This window comes from Danio rerio, chromosome 20 (genome assembly GCF_049306965.1).
Source record: "Danio rerio strain Tuebingen ecotype United States chromosome 20, GRCz12tu, whole genome shotgun sequence".
NCBI classification, from domain to species: Eukaryota; Metazoa; Chordata; class Actinopteri; order Cypriniformes; family Danionidae; genus Danio; species Danio rerio.
Genome location: NC_133195.1, coordinates 40,806,945 through 40,826,711, shown reverse-complemented (window position 1 = coordinate 40,826,711; position 19,767 = coordinate 40,806,945). Strand labels below are relative to the sequence as shown.

Sequence of the window (19,767 nt, the reverse complement as noted above, 5' to 3'; positions counted from 1 at the left end):
GGGCTACTATCAACTGTCAATTAAACAAACCTGAACTTCTCTCATGTGCCTCTGCTCAGCCATGCTTTTGCTTCTTCTCCTTTTAAAGTTTTATGGCAGTTTGCAAGCAAATGATGACATCGCTTATATGGAGGCAGGTCCAGGCCTGCCATAGATGCCCAAGTTCTCTTGACTCCGCCCCCTTGTCAAATCATCTACATAAAATGAAATGCACAGAAATGTGAAGTGCAAAGTAAAAACGGCAGTGCAAACTCACAATTGACTAAAAAGCAAATCAAAATGAGCATTGCAATTGTTTTGTAAAGGCAATGCTATAAAAAAGTTTTTTTTTGTGTGTGTGGCTCCTAAGTTGTTATACTACCTGTCTTTTTGGTCTAACTCTGATAACTGGCACATCTGGGCTGTATTCATCACTGAGTACATGAACCAAACCATGACGCATGTATCATGATGCTTCGGAAAAAACACATGTACTGTACGTTACACCCCTAGTAAAACCAGTGGTCACCAAAAGGAATCCTAAATGTCAATCAATTTAAATTCTTTAATGAATTAATCAGAAATTATTGATTAATCAAAACAGCTCTTCAATCAACACTTGACGAGATTATGACCCACACACTAAACCCATAGCTAATGTAACAGAGGCCAGTTAGTGAGTGCTGTGCAGGTAAACCTCACTGTTCGGATATTAAGAGGTGCTCTAGTGACAGACACTAGAGACTGTGGTCTTTAGCCTCTTGTTAGGGAGTCTAAAGCGGAGCAAAAATCGCCGGTTTCAGCCCTGCTTGGAATGGCTGGGCTGCTGTTAAATCAGAGGGGCTACACTGACAACTATAGTTCCCCTTCGGGGGGAACTTCAGCACTATAAGTGGATTTGATTGTAAAATCCACGCATTGGGAGGTTCGGTTCAGAAGCTACTCGTCTGAAAGAGTATTGAACGGGCCAATTAAGAATGAATTGGCAGCGCAAGCCTGCGCAGGTGAGCGGCATAAGCAATCAACTGAGTATATAAGCTCACCTGGCGCCAGCAGACGCTATCCTTTTCGCTTCAGAGACTTTCTGATCGAGTCGATGAGGGTTCCTCCTGCTGTGACCAGCGATTCTGAGCGAACGAGAGCATTCTCCCGGTCCAGAGTGTGTACACGCAGTGGCAGACGGTCGAGCTGGGTTTCTCCCTTGCCTGGCGTTCTTTGGGTCCGGTCCTCCAGAGCGGTGCGTATAAAGTTGCAAACTTCACAGAAAGAGCAACACAGTCGTGCAGCACGTCCTTATCAGGACGGCGCTCCGACTGTGCGTTTCTGGATGCGGTGGTTTCCTGTCCTCGGATGATGGGCGCGGGCACTGCGTTACATGTCTGGGGGTCCAGCATGTTAATGCGCTGCTCGCGGGCAGTTCATGTCGTCATTGCGATGCCATGACTGTTGCGCAAGATCGCGGTTAGCCTTTGCAGAAGGGCGAACCACCCCAGTTGTCCCCTGCTCTGCAGCGGGCACTCGGGCAGATCTGAGGGTTTCAACGAGAGATAATCCGTCGCCCACGGGCCCGCGGACCTCCCGCTCCTCTAAGCGCTCCATCCAAGCTTCGGGCGGGGGAAGCGATCCGTCTAACAGATGGTAGCCCTTACGCCCGATGACACCGGAGACCAGATGTCCATCGCGGCATCGGAGGGTGGGCTTTCATTGTCCGATGATGATCCAGACCCGCTCGCCCCCTTCGGGCTGGTGAGCGCTGTCACTACGGATCCTGAAACGGACATGTTAGCCGTGCTTTCCCGGGCTGCTTCGGCCGTGGGTTGGAGATGGTTTATCCCCCAGCTCCGCGGCCGGACCGACTAGAGGGGCGTTCCCTTCTTCCCGGAGGTGCACAGTAGGCTCACGCGGTCTTGTAAAGCACTTTTTTCTGCTCGTGCTGCGTGTTCCTCCACCCTAACCACTCTTGACGGTGGAACAGCCAGGGGGTATGTGGCGATTCCTCAGGTTGAGTGTGCGATGGCGGTAAATCCGCGCGGCGCCTCTTCTTGGCGGGGTCCGCCTTGTCTCCCATCCAAAGCCTGTAAGTTATCTACCTCCCTCGGAGCTAGAGCTTACATAGCTGCGGGCCAGGCTGCTTCCGCCTTGCATGCGATAGCCACCTACCAGCGCTACCAAGCGCAGGCGCTGGCCGAGCTGCACGAGGGTGGGTCCAACCCAGGCTTACGAGCTTCGCACCGCCGCCGACTTAGCTCTTCGGACTACTGAGTCCGCTGCGTGTGCGTTGGGGAGGACGATGTCCACATTAGTGGTCCAGGAGCGCCACCCCTGGCTGATATGCGCAAAGTCGACAAAGTCCGCTTTCTTGACTTCCCCATATCCCCAGCCAGGTTCAGCGACACTGTCTGTGAATTCACCCAGGAATTCAAGGCGGTGAGAGAGCAGTTGGTGGGTGATGTCTTATCGGCGGTCCGTAGCCCGCTCCGCCCGCCGTGCCATTCATACCTGCTCCTCGCCGAAGGCGCCCGCCTACGAGAGCTGCTCCGCCCCCGCACACGCCTTCGGCGAAGCGAGCGCGTCGGGCACCTCGGAAGCAGGCAGCCCCCCTGCCCAGAACGCCGCTAAGTCCGGCAACGGACCGCGAAGCGCCCCTGGGACAGGCCATCTGGAGAAGAGGAAACTTGCTCTTTCCCCGCTGGAGGGCGGGGCCCTATTTCCAACGGCACTTTTTACTGCCATGAAAACATTATGAAAGAGCACTTTTCACTTCCCCAGATGTGACAGCCCGAAATCTGCCAGTCTGGGACGCTATGCTTTCTAGCTTGCAGATTCGGTGCGTTTCGCCAGTGGCTCACGAGCGCTGGGAGGACGGTCTCCTTTCTCCCACCCCTCGAGCCTCCCCTCCGGAGCTCGGGTTTGGAGTGAGAGCAAATATCTCACCTCCAGCTTTTCCGTGGGACCCGCGAGCTTCCCGGATCAGCACACCCACTCCGCGCTGCCCCACTACTGGTACGTCAGCGATTGTAGCGATGAGTCCATTAGCGAGAGCTCTGCCTGCCTGGTTAGCGCGGGCCAGCTCTTCGCGGTGGCTCATACGCACAATCAGACTCGGCTATGCGATTCAGTTCGCGAAACGGCCCCCCCAAGTCACGGGTGTGTATTCACCAGGGTCAGCCCCCTGTCCGCCCCTGTCTTGCGAGAGGAGATTGCTGTCCTCCTGGCGAAGGATGCAATCGAGCCGCTCCCTCCAGCCGAGATGGAGAGCGGGTTTTACAGCCCACGCTTCATCGTGCCCAAAAAGAGCGGTGGGTCACGGCCAATCCTAGATCTGCGCGTTTTGAACCGCTGCCTGCACAAGCTGCCGTTCAGAATGCTCACGCAGAAGCGCATCCTCCGGTGCGTTCGTCCTCTGGGTTGGTCTGCAGCATTAGACCTGATGGACGCGTATTTCCATGTCTCCACTCTTCCTCGCCACCGACAGTTTCTGCGGTTTGCGTTTGAAGGTCGAGCTTGGCAATACAAAGCCCTCCCCTTCGGGCTCTCTCTGTCTCCGCGGGTCCTCACCAAGCCCGCGGAGGGTGCCTCAGCGCCCCTTCGGCTCGCGGGCATCTGCATACTCAATTCTTTACGACTGGCTGATTTTTGCCCTCTCTCGGAGCAGTTGATTATGCACAGAGACAAAGTGCTCTGGCACTTCCACCTGTGGGGGTTTCAGGTCAACCGAGAAAAGAGCAAACTCGCCTCCGTGCAGAGGATCTCTTCTCTCGGGCTGGAGCTGGACTCGGTCACCATGGCAGCGCGCCTCTCCGGAGAGCGCGCTCAGCTGATGCTGTACTGTCTGAGAGAGCTCGACAGTAAAATAGTGGTCCCACTGAAACTATTTCAGAGGCTCCTGGGGCATATGGCATCCGCAGCCGCTTCATGCCGCTCGGATTATTCTATATGAGACCACTTCAGCACTGGCTTCACGATCGAGTCCCCAGACGCGCATGGCATGCGCGCGCACACCGAGTCTCTGTTACTGCGCTGTGTCGCCGCGCCCTCAGCCCTTGGAGCGACCCCTCGTTCCTACAGGCCTGGGTGTCTCTAGAACAGGCGTCCAGTCTTGTTGTCGTTTCAGCAGACACTTCCAACACGGGCTGGGGGGCTGTGCGTTGCGGGCATGCGGCTGCGGACCTGTGGAAAGGTACCCAGTTGCATTGGCATATAGCCTGGAGCTGTTGGCAGTGTTCCTCGCTCTCCACCGTTTTTTTCCGGTGCTGGAGCGGCAACACGTGCTGGTCAGGACGGACAGTACGGTGGCGGTGGCGTATATCAGCCGTATAGGGGGTATGCGCTCTCGCCGCATGTCTCAGCTCGCCCGCCGTCTGCTCCTCTGGAGTCATCCGCGGCTGAAATCGCTGCACGCCATTCATATTCAGGCAAGCTCAACCGTGCAGCCGATGCGCTCTCACGGCAGCCTTGCGTCCTGGAGAATGGAGACTCCACCCCGAGTCTGTTCAGCTGATATGGGCGCGATTCGGGGAAGCGCCCCTCTGGCTCAACCGGACCTGGATGTCAGAGCTCTCCCTCGCGATAGCCCTCCCCTGGCAGTCCCTTCGAGAGAGCACCTACTCTCTCAGGGACAGGGCACCACCTGGCACCCTCGCCGATCTTTGAAGAGATTTTAGACGCGAGGAAGACATAGGTAACCTCCGTTTGCGGTGGCTAATACCGTCACTCGGGCTAGAGCCCCCTCCCCGAGCGCGCCTATGCCCTGACGTGGAGTCTATTCACTGAATGGTGTGTCTCTCGCTGAGAAGACCCCCGTAATTTGCCAGATCAGCGTTGTGCTTTCTTTACGCCGAGAGAAGTTGGAGAGCAGGCTGTCGCCCTCCACACTCAAGGTTACGTGGCTGCCATCTCCGCTCTCATAACGCGGTGGCTGGCAGCACCGTGGGAACGCATAACCTCATCATCCGGTTCCTCAGGGGCGTTAAGCGAATTAATCCACCCCGCCCCCTCTCATGCCCTCTTAGGATCTCGCCCTCGCTACACAAGCCGCGTCAGATCCCTTCGATCCTCGACTCAGTATCTTTCTGTCCCTGAAGACAGCTCTGCTGGTCGCGTTGATATCAATTAGAGGGTCGGGGACCCGGAGGCATTTTTCGGTCAGTGATTCGTGCCTGTAATTGGGCTGGCTTCTCTCACGTCCTGAGACCCCGTCCGCGATATGTGCCCAAGGTTCCTACCACTCCGTTTTAATACGAGGTAGTGAGCCTGCAAGCGCTGCCCTCGGAGGAGGCAGACCCAGCCCTTCTTTATTGTCCAGTTCGCGTTTTGCGTATTATCCGGACCGCACTCAGAGTTTAGATCATCTGAGCAGCTCTTCGTCTGTTATAGCGGTCGGCAGCAGGGAAGTGCCGTACCGAAATAAGTTCCCACTAGATTGTGGATGCCTTTCTTTCACTATCAGAGCCGAGATGAGCCGCGTCCCCCGAGAGCGCGTGCGCACTCCACTCGGAGCTTCGCATCCTCTCGAGCGCGCGCACGCGGCGCCCCTCTAACAGACATCTGTAGAGCTGCGGGCTGGGTGACACCCAACACATTTGCAAGGTTTTACAATCTGCGAGTGGAGCCGGTTTCCTCAAGGGTATTAGGTAACCCTTGGTGATTGAGGAAACAATTCGGTAGGGTGTTGAAACACGCTTGCTGCGCCATTTTCCCTAACACGGAGATACGTGCGCCTTTTTATCTGTCAGTAAAGTTCCCCGTCAGGTGAGCCCTGCAGATTCCTCCGTGGCCCCCAGCACTGACTCAGCGGAGGAGTCACTTGCTGGCCCACTACGTTGTAGGTCTGCCCGCTGGTCAGCCCGCGTTTTGGGTAAAGGTGCCTGCTATGCGTGGTCCCCACTAGGCGATCCCATATGCTTATTCCGCCACGGTTAAGTCCCCCCCCTGGGCGGACCCGTGTCTTCCCTCCCCGCTAACCACTCTTTTGCTATGCGTACTCCCCCTTTTTAGGGCTAGTCCATATGTAAATTCTGCCATCTATCCCCCCTTGGGTAACGGATGGCCTCCGCAGCGTCCTCCCTATCGGGATTGCACGCTTCCCAACGTACTGTCGTATTTTCCTAGAATTATCTAGATGCTCACGACTTCCCAAAAAATATATATAAATCCGTAAAACTTCTGTTGAAGTAGGATAAATTAGGGCCAGGGACACGTTGGAGGACCGCGCCCCCCATGATGTGGGTGCGTCACGCTTGCTTGACTATCTCCTCATCGGGGGTGTTGGTAAGGTGCAGTCATTATGGCGCTTTCAATGGGCTCCCAATGCGTGGATTTTACAATCAAATCCACTTATAGTGCTGAAGTTCCCCCCGAAGGGGAACGTTCGAGGTTACTAAAGTAACCCTTCGTTCCCCGAGGAGGGGAACGGAAGCACTATACTCCGTCGCCATAATGACTGTCCCTTAGCTGTTGAAAGTCTCTTCAGCTTAAAAAGGATAGCGTCTGCTGGCGCCAGGTGAGCTTATATACTCAGTTGATTGCTTATGCCGCTCACCTGCGCAGGCTTGCGCTGCCAATTCATTCTTAATTGGCCCGTTCAATACTCTTTCAGACGAGTAGCTTCTGAACCGAACCTCCCAATGCGTGGATTTTACAATCAAATCCACTTATAGTGCTTCCGTTCCCCTCCTCGGGGAACGAAGGGTTACTTTAGTAACCTCGAACGTTATGTACAATCATTTAAACTGTGTTGAGAAGCTTCATGAAAAAAAATACATATTCTCATTATTTTGTCTTTGGCATTGCCCCTCCTTGAAATTGTAGTTAAATATGCTAGTCCACATAGATGGTGTAATATCACAGGGTTCTAGTGGATCTTTCTAACCTAACCTAAACTTAACAGTACTGCTTCAACTCTATCTGTTTTTGCTGTTCATAGTTCCTGGTTTCACACGAGAGTCAGCTGAATGTATGATACAAACATGATACGGAACAAGCTGAGTGGGAAGTATTGGGGACATGGCATCAGCTGCAAGTCAATGGAACTGAAAAAACAATTATCTTAATTTTGCATTAAGGGGTTTCATCCCAGTGCTTGGAGAGGCTGTAAAATTGTGAATGAATGGTTCCGTTCGCACTGTGCTGCACTTGTGATGTAGTTGTGTCTTCTAGAAATGGAAATTCACGGTCAGATTACACTGTGGACTTGTCTCTGGAAATGAACATGACCAGAGGACTTGTCACATTATGACAGATGTGGAAAACGGCAGAGCTGCTTGATTTTCCATTTTCCAAGAAGCTTGGAAAAATAATTTTTCAAAGACACTCACAACAAGAGAGAGGAAAAAAATGACAATGCCTTCAGAAAGTGCTTTGTACTTGTTTATGCAAACATGCTTGTTTATGTGTGCCAGTGCCCAGCATTTCCATGGGTAATATTTGGTATGGAGAAATCTGGCCTCCATTTCTTTTTCCTCCAGTGGTATCCAAAGTTTCCAAGCCTGTAACTGTTAATCAGTGCTTGTTCTCAACCCAAGTGTATGTGGCAGACCCCAATTCCACCGCCGGAAAACCCAGGGCCTATCTTCTAGTCAGAGCAAACTAAGAAAAACAGTCCTTCTGCAGTCTTCACCTAACTTCCTTTGTCTCCTCACACAAAGAGAGCAATTTGCTCTAGCATGTGGGTGGATGTGTACGTGTGTGAGAGCGAGTTAGTAGTCTGCAGTGTTGTGGTGTTGTATCTTTGGGTTGTAATCTTTGGGGAGTCGAGTTCACACTTTTACATTACCACTTCCTCTAGCATCACTGATGCAATTCTGGCATCTGCAGTAGTAGTCATTCTGTTGATTTAAGCATTGCAATTTGGAATATCACCCAAGATTTTGCATTGATTGTCATAGTCGCATCTTCATTAGTGATACTATGAACCTAGTTTCAGCTTGGATATTATTGAATAACTCTGTGGAAAGGATTGGTAAATGCATCAAAACCTGCTTTTTTTTTTTTTTTTTTTTACATGTAATATCTTCAGTTTCACTCTGATTTCAGCAGCTCCACAGATGTCCAAAGCCACTTGAAAAAATGTTGGAAAAATATGTCCCCAATGAGTGCACACTTGAGGCCTTTCCAGGAATAGAGACGGACAGATTTAGACATAGAATGAGATTTTATTGTTGTCAGACACTTGTGCTTTCAGTGTTTGAAACTTGATTTCTCTCAACTACATTTTGTTTAAACATTCATTCCTTGGATTTTTTTTATTAATTGTAGCTCTCTATTATGTAGTTGTGACTTACAACTCAAATCATAAAATATTCATTGAACATTGTTGTACCTATATTATCGGTCAAAAGATGATTAATAATTATTTGAACCACCTCTTACATGCTAAAAATGACTGGATCAGTTGATTGTAATTATCGGTGTACAATTCAAATAATTTTCTGGAGAAAGTTTGTGCAAATTAACATCAGAAATAAACAAGACTACTGGAAAATGTTTTTGAAAAAAGCTATAAATTCATCCTGCTTTGGCCAGCCGATGCACTAAAGGCACAAAGCCAGGGGTAAAGAGCAGCCATGTAGAGGAAATGGAGATGCTGTTATTTTACTGAAGATGCCATAATTATGATGCCACAGTGGCTTCCTCTCCTTCTTCACACAGCTGTGACAGTTCCACCCTCTACGCTTGAGCCAGACACCAAAGACGCTTTGTCTCTCTATCAGATTCCTGGAAGTAAAGGCTTTAATTGCATTACACAGATAGGCTCAATTTATGAAAAAGGCCTTGCTTTGATAAAGATCTTAGCATCAAGAATTGTTTGCAGTTGGTGTCTTTAGAGAGAGACTCTAGAGAGAATTCTTTTTCTGAGCAAGTTGGCACCTAGGCGGCACAATTTTTGTCGTGTGTGGGACACAAGCTACTTTACAAGCTCTTGCAACAAGCAAAGCATAAAGACAGGGTCCTGTTTTTGGAAATGCGACTATGTCCTTAGGATTCAAGTGGCTTAAATTTTCTCCCTCCCTCTCCGTTTCCACTGGATTATGTGGCCTTGGCTGCCAGACTTGAGTGTAGTGGGCCACTTTAGGCTTGCACTTCAATATTAATATATCAGGAGGCTTGTGGAGGGGGCTGTTATTATCTCCCGCGCATGTCTGTCTCCAGCAGAGTGACAGTTAAAGGGACAGGCGCCACAGAGCAAACAGGCTTGTGTTCTCTATGATGTGGGCCAGCCAGCAGAGCCCAGAGAAACACTGCGGGGTGACTGATTGATATTCTTGGCCCCCAGGATTGTTCCCCCGTGGCCTGTATTCACTCTTAATTACAGGAGTGGTTGGAGGGCAGGACACTCTCTCTCCAGTAATAATATTATTCTATCGGGTCTTAGGGGAGAGCCGCAAAATGTCAAACTTTCTGCTCTATTAATGGTTTGGTGATGCACTCTGATCATGGGTAAAATCCTCCTGTGTAGTTGGAAATGGAGCATGGTCGTGGTTGAATCAGCATATTGCCCTGCTTGCTTCACCTTTGCAGTGTGTGAGTGACTCATTTTTACGTTAACCACCGTTGGTTCTTCTCAGGAAACTCTTTGTCTTGATGTAAGGCTTCCAGTAGCGTCATTGCCACCTTGACGTTGGTGTTGGTTTAAAAACAGCCCAGTGCAGACACAGCAGAGTGGATATCAAAAGGCCAAAGAATTGTATGACCACGGCACTGTTATCCCTGCAGTGGTGAATCAGCACTTCACCCTCTCGAAACAGCTTTTCTCAGTGTTTGTGGTATTGCAACACTAGACCCACTTTTCAGAAAGACAACAGGAAATCCAATACACAGTTTTTTGTTTGTTTGTTAAAGTACTGTTGGAGTAGAAAAATAATTATTTCTTACTTTTAACTGCTGTGATACTCCCTTTCCTAGAAGTGTGACCATGAGGAATGAATATGAGAGGAACTCTTGCATTAATTCCTGGACTCAAGTGTTATCTTTGACCGAGACTGAAGCATACATTTGTGTCACTGAATGTGGTTTGCTCATTGAAAGTGTCATTAGGGTTATGGAAAAACAACTTCTCTTTAGTGTGAAACTCCTTGACTTCCTGAAAGTTGCTTGTCACACATTGGGGTTTAAGGCCCAATCCCAATTCTACCACTTAACCACATGAAGGGGTAGGGGTGTCCCAATTCTCTTTAGCTTAAAAGTGTAGGTCTAAGGCAGGGGTGTCCAAACTCGGTCCTGGAGCACCAGTGTCCTGCAGATTTTAGCTCCAAATGGCCTCAACACTTCTGTAAGGATATTTCTAGAAAGCCTAGTAAGAGCTTGATTAGATAGCCCAGGTGTGTCTGATTGGGGTTGGAACTAAACTTTGCAGGACACCGGCCCTCCAGGACCGAGCTTGGACATGCTTAGTCTCAGGGGAAGGGCTAGATACCCCTTGAAACTGAAATTTTTCAGGAACCCACTTGAAACCAAGGGGTACAAACATTTCCCAGAATACAGAGCTACAACTGCAGCATGGTTGCACACGGAAGTAAGGAGATGTACGAATTAGTATTTTTTTTGTCATTATTAAGATTTTTTTTAACAAACAAGCATATGTTTGAACACATTTATAACTACGTTAGTGTATTACTGTCATGCTTTAAAAAAAAAAACACACACACAAAAAAAGAACTGCTGCATTTCGCTATCTGTAATCCATAATAACTTCTGTATAGTAGTCCCACAAAATACTGACACTCGATGACACTTTTCAGAAAAGTCCTGGGGCTGGGAATGACCTTTATACAGTGTCATGTATAATGTTAATGTTGTTTGTGTGTATAAATCGATGAATAGGGCCAGGGTGTAAACGCACAGTACAGTTACGATCATATTGCCACATTATATCGTTATGACAACATAATAAATGCCTTCTGTGATTTTCTGGAGATAAATACCAAAAAATAACGCAACTGAAATTACTACAGCAGTTGTGATAGTCAATCTCATATGTAGTAAGAGATTGCGATGACATATGATGATATGTGCAGGTGTTGTAATGGTGTTCCATTTCTTAGGGGTACATTTTGAAGCCCTTCTCATCACAATTTGTTTTTAAGGACCAATGGGGAAGGAGAAGAGGTAGGGGTATAAGAATAGAATTGGGCCTAAATATATTTTCCCATTCATCAAGTACATGTTACAGATTTAACTTTATCACTTTTTCCCTGATACATTTTGAATAAGAGTAGGTTCAAACATAAGTTAAATTCTGGACATTATTGAATTACCAAAAGAAATATTTAAATTTATGCTTTGAAAATTTGTCCCATAAAGCTGCATTTAAATGCGGACACCCTAAATGAGTTCATCCTGATCTGCAGAAAGAAATATTATATACTCATTCTTCGCTTGTGAATTGTGTAGTGCACATTTCATAACATTTCATCATAAATCAAGACTGTAGTAAGGTTTGCAGCGGTGGAAGGAGTGATGCTGTGTTACAAGACTGCTGCACAGGAAGTGCTGTTTACCACCCAAGGAGAAAGCAATAGGTTATTAGTTAGAGGATACTGGTGAAAGCAGCGGGTTTCTTGCTAAATTTTTACCAAAGACCATCACAGGGAGACACTCTTACAGTTACACTCTTCCTTTCTTTAGTTAAACAAAAAGAAAACTAGAGTCATTGCATTTGGGAACAGAGATGAGGTTCTCAATGTGAGTGTGTACTTTGGCTCTAAGGGTCAAACAACAAAAAATAAGGCCAAGAATCTTGGTGGCAATTTAGAGTCAGATATGAGTTTCAGTAGTCATGTCAAAGCAGTAAGTAAATCAGCATACTATCATCTCAAAAACATTGCAAGAATTAAATGCTTTGTTTCAAGAGAGAAACTTGTTCATGCTTTTATCAGCAGCAGAGTGGATTACTGTAACGGACTTCTCACTGGCTTTCCCAAAAAGACAGTTAGACAGTTGCATCCCATCTAGAACGCTGCTGGCAGGATTCTGACCAGAACCAGAAAATTTCAGCACATCACACCTGTCCTCAGGTCTTTACACTGGTTTCCAGTTATATTCAGAATGGATTTTAAAGTATTATTACTTGTCTATAAATCACAGATCACTCAGATTTTTAGGATTATATAAACTAGAAATTCCAAGAGTTCAGTCAAAGCAGGGTGAATCGCTTTCAGCTATTACGCCCCCTGCTGCTGAAATCAGCTTCCGGAAATGATCAGATGTGCTCCAACAATAGGTCCATTCAAATCAAGACTTAAAACACATCTGTTTAGCTGTGCTTTTACCAACTGTGCTACTTCCGACAGATCAGCCTATTATGTCTTTCTTTTCATTTCATTTTTTTATAACCTGTTTTGAGACATTTTAATCTGTTTTTCATCATTTTTAAGTTTGTTTTTTTTCTTATACCTGTTTATTTTATTCCTGTTGATGTAAACCACTTTGAATTACCATTGTGTATAAAATGTGCTGTATAAAGAAACTTGCCTTGCATTACCTAATATTCTGGAAGAAGAAAAAAAATTTCAGCTAAATTATTTGAGGTGATGCTCAACAGTGTACATTATTCCAGTACTCTCTAGCCAACCATCTGGAATTTGAGTGAAAACCAAAAAGGTGGCAAATGTGTTATTTTAGGTTTCATTCTGACTGATGTCATTGCTGATTGGGTGTTAATAGCCATTGCTGTCTGAAGACTCCTCAATCTTGAGTTGGTATGTTTATATATGGTGGGCTTCTATAAAAGGAGTGCATGTCTCTAGCATTGTAATGGCACTGCGCGGTGGTTGTGCTGTCTGAGCCCATCAATTACACAGCTGTAAAGCTCTCATTTCAGCCCAAATAGCTGCCATTGCTGTGTCAAAGTCCCCACCAAACTGCCTGGGTACTTTTAACAACCACCCACCCCCTCGGCTGAAGTAAATTGGTGAAAAGGCATGTTAGAGAGAAAATGAGTGAAAACTGGACAGACGGGCCTGGATGTGTTTTGCAGACTGACTCAGACACCAGCTAAGCGCCAGCTTCTTGACTTGTATAACAGTGCGGAGATTGGAACAGATAGAGCGAGCTTGACTCACGGTGCTATCATGGAGAATCTGCTCTTGTTTTTCTTTAGCAGAGAAAAGAGAGAGAACAGAAGGACAAGTAGGCGGACTTGCCTTACAATGCAAAAGACTGCTGAACTCAGTGACCTCGCCGTGGCCCTCAAGGAAGAGGTTCATCTTCGGTCCCAGGCCAGCAGAGTGAAGGCTGGGATAGGGTGTTCAACAAACAGTTCCGTCAAGCCATTCTTCCTGCATGCTTGTTACGGTGCTGTGTTACTATCATGGCCATTTCAATGTGCTCGGCTTGTGCGATGTAAGTCACACTTCCCCCATTTCAATCTCAGGGGAGGATTCTATTGGCAGCCCATGTGCTGAGGCTGGCACAGTTCCTTCTCTACAGCCTGCCTCTGATCTGAAAAGAGTGCCTCTTGTGAAAGGGGTGACAGGGATGGTAACTGGTCCACTCATCCCCCAATGACGTAAATGTCACTTCCCCCTCAGTCTGGGCCTTGGGAGTCAGATGCAAAGAGAAGGGAATCGTTGGAGAAGATGACACTGATTACTTCGTTCGGGGGCGACTGTCGTGGCTTGTGAAGGATGGTCATGGCACTCTATGATTAATGCCCATTAAACACCATGTGGCTTCAATTTGTTGCAACCCAAATCCTGTCTCCCAATGTGCTGATTACAGTGCGAGAGGCCTGCTCTACACCTGCCGGATTGAGGAAAAGTACATTGTGCCTAATTGTTGCTCATGTGATTCCACTGACTCTTTAGATAAACAAGCAACCAGGAGACAGCACTCCCTCTGGAATTTTGCCTAATCATCACTGTGTGATCAGGGCTTTATAGCTCACAATAAACCATGAAACTTAAATATTTTTGTTTCAGCAGTTCTGTTTGACTAGTAAACCTCTTGAGGTATTCACCTCATGATGTTTCAAATTAGTCGTGAGCAATAAATCAATTTCTTGCCTTTTAAGACTGGACAACTTGTAAATCACCGAATACCTAACATAATTTTCCACAGGGGTATCTGGCTGGTTCAATTGTATGTGTCTTTCATTATTGTGAAGGTCTTGGAGGGCATTTAAAACAATTGACATTGGAGCCATGCTATAAAGCGAATATAGTTTCAATACATTTAAATAAATACTATTTTAAAGTCTTACAATAATGTATTTTCATGTTTTTCTCTCTAAATACAAAGTATTGCCAACTCACTAACCAGAAGAGAACCTGGTCTGCTAGAAAGACCAGACATAATAGTTAAAAGCATTCATTCTTGCAACTTTTATACCAGATATGTCTGTCATTGGAGCTGATCTGAGTACAAGTTAGCATGTGCCTTCAGGAAATCCACTTAACCCGGTTTCCCAGCTCTTGTAAGGAGTAACATAACACTGGACCCCGGCTGTCAGGGGAACACTCACCGCCCAACAATAAAATGTGTGACTCTGATGTCATGACCACAACTATGCGCCGAATTCCTCACTGAAGCACACTATCTATCAAAGGTGCTCTTTCCATAAGAACGCCCTGTCATGAACTGACATGGGAATCAAAGGGTGGAAGGAGATAAAGATGGAAGGGAGGATTCGGTGGAGGATTGTGTGCAGCTGGGGCTGGAGGAGAACAACAGAGCCTACTGATTTGTTTGTTTGCGCTTGGAGACATGTGACGGTTTGGCGGTATCCTTTTTTTTTCTCTGCCTTCTTTTTTTATATAACTACGCTGAAGGAGTAATCCATTGCCTTTGTTGGTTGTGTCATTTGTCAAAAGTCCTTTCCAGTTCCTTCCATAAATTTTTAAGTCGCCCCATTAAATATAAGGTAATTGCATTGTCTATATGGCGCCTGGAGCTACAACTCCTATTAAAAAGACACAATGGCTGTGAGTGTTAAGAGTATTTATTAAAAAGAATGATATTAATTATGGAGGAGAAGGAAGAGTGCGAGAAGAGAATTTGTGATGCTGCAGAGGTCATGGACGCTATTTTAATGTAATTTCAATATTGTGCATTCTGACGATTTGACTGGTGCTCATGGGGCAATCTATTCTGGGCAGTGACAGTTCCTACTCAGCCTATTATTTGTCCCCAGCTAGGCTTCATTAAACCAACTTCCTCAAGTAAGAAGAGACTTGGTTTTTGGAAATGATGGCATCATGGTTTGTGAGACATAAAAAGAGAATGCAAAATTATGCATGGGCAAGAGAGAATGACTAAAAGAGGAAATGAGAGAGAGAGAGTGCAATAGAGGTGTCAGGCTGGGGCAGGTGCACCTGACAGAGAGCTCATTGGTTCCCATGGTTGCAGGACCAGTACAATGAGTTGAGAGTCAGTGCGATGACAGCTCTGCTGGCCCCAGGGCCCTTCCTCCTCCGTGATACATTTAGCTACCTAATGCCACCTCAAATGATCTTGCTAACTTTCCTGTATTATTCTGCATCAATATTTTATCACCCTGAATAATGTTGTGGAAGTGAGGCAAGCAGGAAGGCTTGTTGTCATGACCAGTTTTACTCAAAGGATGTGGTGGCTAACCACGTGCAACATTAGACTCGGGTCAATGTAAATAAGACTAAATGCACTGAGGTACACTTAGCTGCTTGGTTATTGGACAGGATGTGCCCATTAAAGTGCCTGTATAAATGAGTATCTGAAATTCTATGACTCATGCTGCAGATATTTAAAGAAAATAAGAAATAAGGCATTACATCATAGTATGCAGCAAACATTAAAAATAGAATCGGTGTGTTTAAATAGAGAACGGTTTAGGAGTTTGGATATTACATAAGATCCGTCTGAACAACTAGGACTTCCTCCTGGTTCACCAGGCTGCAGAATCAAATTTTTATGAGGAGTTTGTGTTCTCCCGCTGAAGTAATTGAAAAAATGTGAGGGTAGAAAAAGCTTCATAATAATATATTTCCTGAAATCCTATTCACGGTAAGACAAAGAGGCAGAAAACGGTGTGAGGATGTTGTGAAGGGGGTTGGAAATGCATTTATGGCACGACATTTGGCGCATTTTCCCACTGAAATCGTTTTGCCGAAATTACCCGGGCGATTGAAATATGCATTCACTTGTCACTCTTTACATTTTAATTCACACACTGTGGAGTGGCACAGAGCATAGTTTATGAGAGCTTTGACAAAATGTGCCACATGTCCTCAAGTACTTTCAAATGATAATTTGCAGGGGAAAAATGTGGAGGCATATAATTACAGGCAGTTATTTATACCCTGTACATCTCCAATTCATCGCCTGTTCATTTAGCTAACAGCCTTATGTTGGGTCTCTATTTTGGATGCTTTTTTTTAAAGATTAAGCTCTCATCATTGCCCCATCACAGCGCATGTCAGTGATAAGAATAGTTCCTCTTGTGAATTAACCCACAACAGGACTTTTTGTTGGTGAGCTTCTTGCCTAAGGGTTTTGATCTAGGTTGTGTTTGCCAAGAGTATCATAATCCTAAAGTATCATAAGAGCCAGTGTCCTCTAGTATTTACAAGGCTTTTGGGAAATGTAGCTTGTTACTTGCCTTTTACCACAGTGCTCATTTAGTTGATGTGCATATGATTAGTAAAACTATTTTTGAATGGTCATTCTTACAATTTGTTCAATTTAGAGAGATTGTTAAGGAGTTGTTGACAACTGGAATTATGTTAGAATGATGGGAGGAACATTTCAAATAGTCTCTGTCCAACATATTAACTGCTAATAATAGACTCTGGGGCCTGTTGTGGGTTTACTGGCACCAAAATCCTGAAACACATTTCATCAAAGAAAATATGCTGCACTCCATAGCTAATCAAGCAAGTTGATGATTTGTTTCTTTTTAATAAACATGTTTCGTTTTCCTTATAACATTATAATGGCATCTTTATAACATTTTAAGTCTGATGTCTTATTTGGTGTGAGGTATTTGTGAGCCCTTTTTTTCTGTTGTTGCGGGTGAGAGGAAGTGTTTACCCTGGGTGAGCTCCACTGCAGATTGTGATGCAACCACACAGAAATGTCTTGTTTTTCTGGGTTAGCTGAGCTTGTCTTAGTACAGCAGAGCAGCATAATGGTGTTTGTAATATCTCCAGCCCTGGGGCACATTTTAGATTGTGAGGCTGAAGAGCACAGCTTGGCTACATTCACTCCAAGGCAGGGAGCATGAAAACAGTGAAGCATGTCTCTCTAGATGGGCTTTTGGAGAGAAGGCCTCAATAATACTGCAAAGGCCAAGCAAATCGGTTAACTACTGTAACACTATAAGGCTGTGGCCTTTGTCTTATTTTTTCAGTGTTGAATAAAAAGATACACGTGTTTTTGATGATATGGATCAAAGGTGACAAGGGATTTTTAAGCACATCTTGTATATTATAATATTGTCAGGCATATTTACAACAAAATTGATTATATATTTTAAGGATAGCAGTGTAGTAGCTACTTTGATACTATCCTTCAAACCATTACTTTTAAGATACGTTTCAACAAGATGTCTTTATTCATTTAAAACATAATAAAATGTACTATGAGGACTTATTTTGTATAATTTAATGAGTACAGTATGGCGTTGTTTTTATCTATAGTATATGTATGTACACCAAATTACATAATATCACCCATATGTCATATTTAAAGTACAATATAATTAAGAAATGGATTTAATTAATAGTCGTTTTCCATTTGAATGATTTATGTTTTAGATCTGATATTACAAGAGATCTTTATAAAGCAATATTACAGCAAATGTCTTTCTACATCACAGACTGCTGGCCAAGTTTCAGTCTTGTCCAGGCACAAACAATGGAGCCCTATGGCCGTCGTCTGGGTTCTTTGTTTTTTAATATCTTGAGGGCATTTTTTTTCCATTTAAATTTATTCTGTTTATGACATGAAAACCTCTGACTGTTACGATTAGCACTATATTTATGTCATGTTTTGAACATGGCTTATGTGTATTTTTTTCATTTGTAAAAAAGAAGAAGTCCTAGAAGAAACTAAGAATAATCAGCAAAATACTCTATACTGTCATGTTGCATACACTTTGCATATATTATTCCAAAGACATGCTCTTCGTAATATGGTTTGCTCATAAGCACAGGGTATTCATATTAATAGAGCTGGATTGCTCCAAGGTAATTTGAAATACTGTTCTGGCAATTGCTCAGATTCAGGTTGTTTATTTGATATCAAGAACTTTCAGCCACTCTAATAGTGCATATACTGTATAGTCTAACATCACACATGAATTTAACTGGTTTCCTTCCATTGTCTCTACAGTGGTCTGCATAATCTCAGCACCCTGGCCAGGGGAACTTACTTGTCACCCCATCGCCAAGTCTTCGCCTGCCTAACTTAACTCCTATTGAGGAAGTAACACCAGGACTTTACCCTGAGAAACAAGCCGATCGCCGACTTACAGAAAACTTTTGGGTGAGTTCACAATGTGACACTACACAAGGGCAAAGACAGCAGGATGTGGAATATGTGGAAGCTCATGAAGAAACCAGGTGTTTAATATGGAAAAAGCGAGGTTAGGGAGACACATGTTCTGCGGGCTGTGCATCTGGCAGGACTGCGTGCTGAGGTTGCATGCATCACAGATGCAGTAGAAAGATAAAAGTGCTTCGATGATTATATGTGATTTACCATGGCTGACAAAACTCTTAATTAGCTTGTAAGTGTAATCATATAAGCTCATCAATATTTACTAAGTTTTAAGATAAGATTTATTTAGTTATAATTTCCTGTTTTTAATTTTTTTAGAGTTCATTTTTGACAGTAGTGTACACTTGGTACTAAAACACAATATTAAACATATTTCAAAACAATAGGCATCATATACGCGATGACTAAACAGTTACAAAGAAAGTCTGTCGTTTTTTGGACATTCTTTAAAACAACACTGTTTAAAATATGTTGGATTTTCTTTGAGATGATGGGATCAATGAAATTGTTTACATGCACACAAATAATGTGGCTAAATAATGTGATAAAATAAGGGCTTAATTGCAATAACTTTTACATGTCAGTAGCAAAACACTTATTTTCATTTACATGCAATTTTTAGCCATCATATTATTCCCTAAGAATTATTATTATTATTCCTACCACTATTATTAACATACTTCACTTCACAGCACATATGATGGAGTAGACTAGGTGTTACCGACCGCTGTTCTGCTTAGACTTAGTTCTGCTGTTCTACTCTGCGGTTCTTATTGTTTAGGGGTTTTTAACCTTTATTTTAAAAGACAGTAGAGTGGAAATGAAAAAGTATAGGGAGCAGAGAGAATCATACTCTGGTCGCCGTGAGCACCTCAGTGCTATTTGTGCTATTGTCAACACACTAACCACTAGGCTTTTGCCGCCAACCTGACCACCCTTCTAATGCAAAACACTTTTTGTATGGTTCTATTCCCTGCTTTTTAAGTGCCTTTGAAATATAATGTCAATGCAACTTCAGCTAAGTTTGTCCGCACCTCCGTCACGTTCTATGCACAGTTTGTTGATGAGAGGTCACAGAAAGTTGTTTAACAGAGTTCATCGATTCTGAGTGGAGGGAAAGTTTCAGAATGTGATGGATATCATTCATAGAGCGGTGTGAACTAGTTTGTCTCTAAATGAGTCCACAAGAGTTTTTCATTCCTGCACCTGACTTTTGAAAGCACATTCCACAGATGGCACACCATACCTCCAAACTCATGTACACTTTGGTCAGAATGGAAATAATACAATTAAGGTGTTTACATGCCTGTATAC

General features: G+C 44.8%; 2 protein-coding genes across 12 annotated transcripts in view; one reads left to right on the top strand and one right to left on the bottom strand.

Annotated features, from left to right (window-relative positions):
* The window catches only part of aig1 (androgen-induced 1 (H. sapiens)), a 252,745-nt gene that overhangs the window by 196,223 nt on the left and 36,755 nt on the right, over positions 1-19,767 (bottom strand). The window lies entirely within an intron of this gene.
* hivep2a (HIVEP zinc finger 2a) overlaps positions 1-19,767 on the top strand; it is a 124,330-nt gene that overhangs the window by 84,972 nt on the left and 19,591 nt on the right. For all 9 annotated transcript variants that reach the window (XM_005160733.6, XM_068215500.2, XM_021468461.3 and 6 more), the window contains one exon: positions 18,286-18,438. The gene's annotated coding sequence lies outside the window, so the exon portion shown is untranslated. The remainder of the gene's footprint in view (positions 1-18,285; positions 18,439-19,767) is intronic.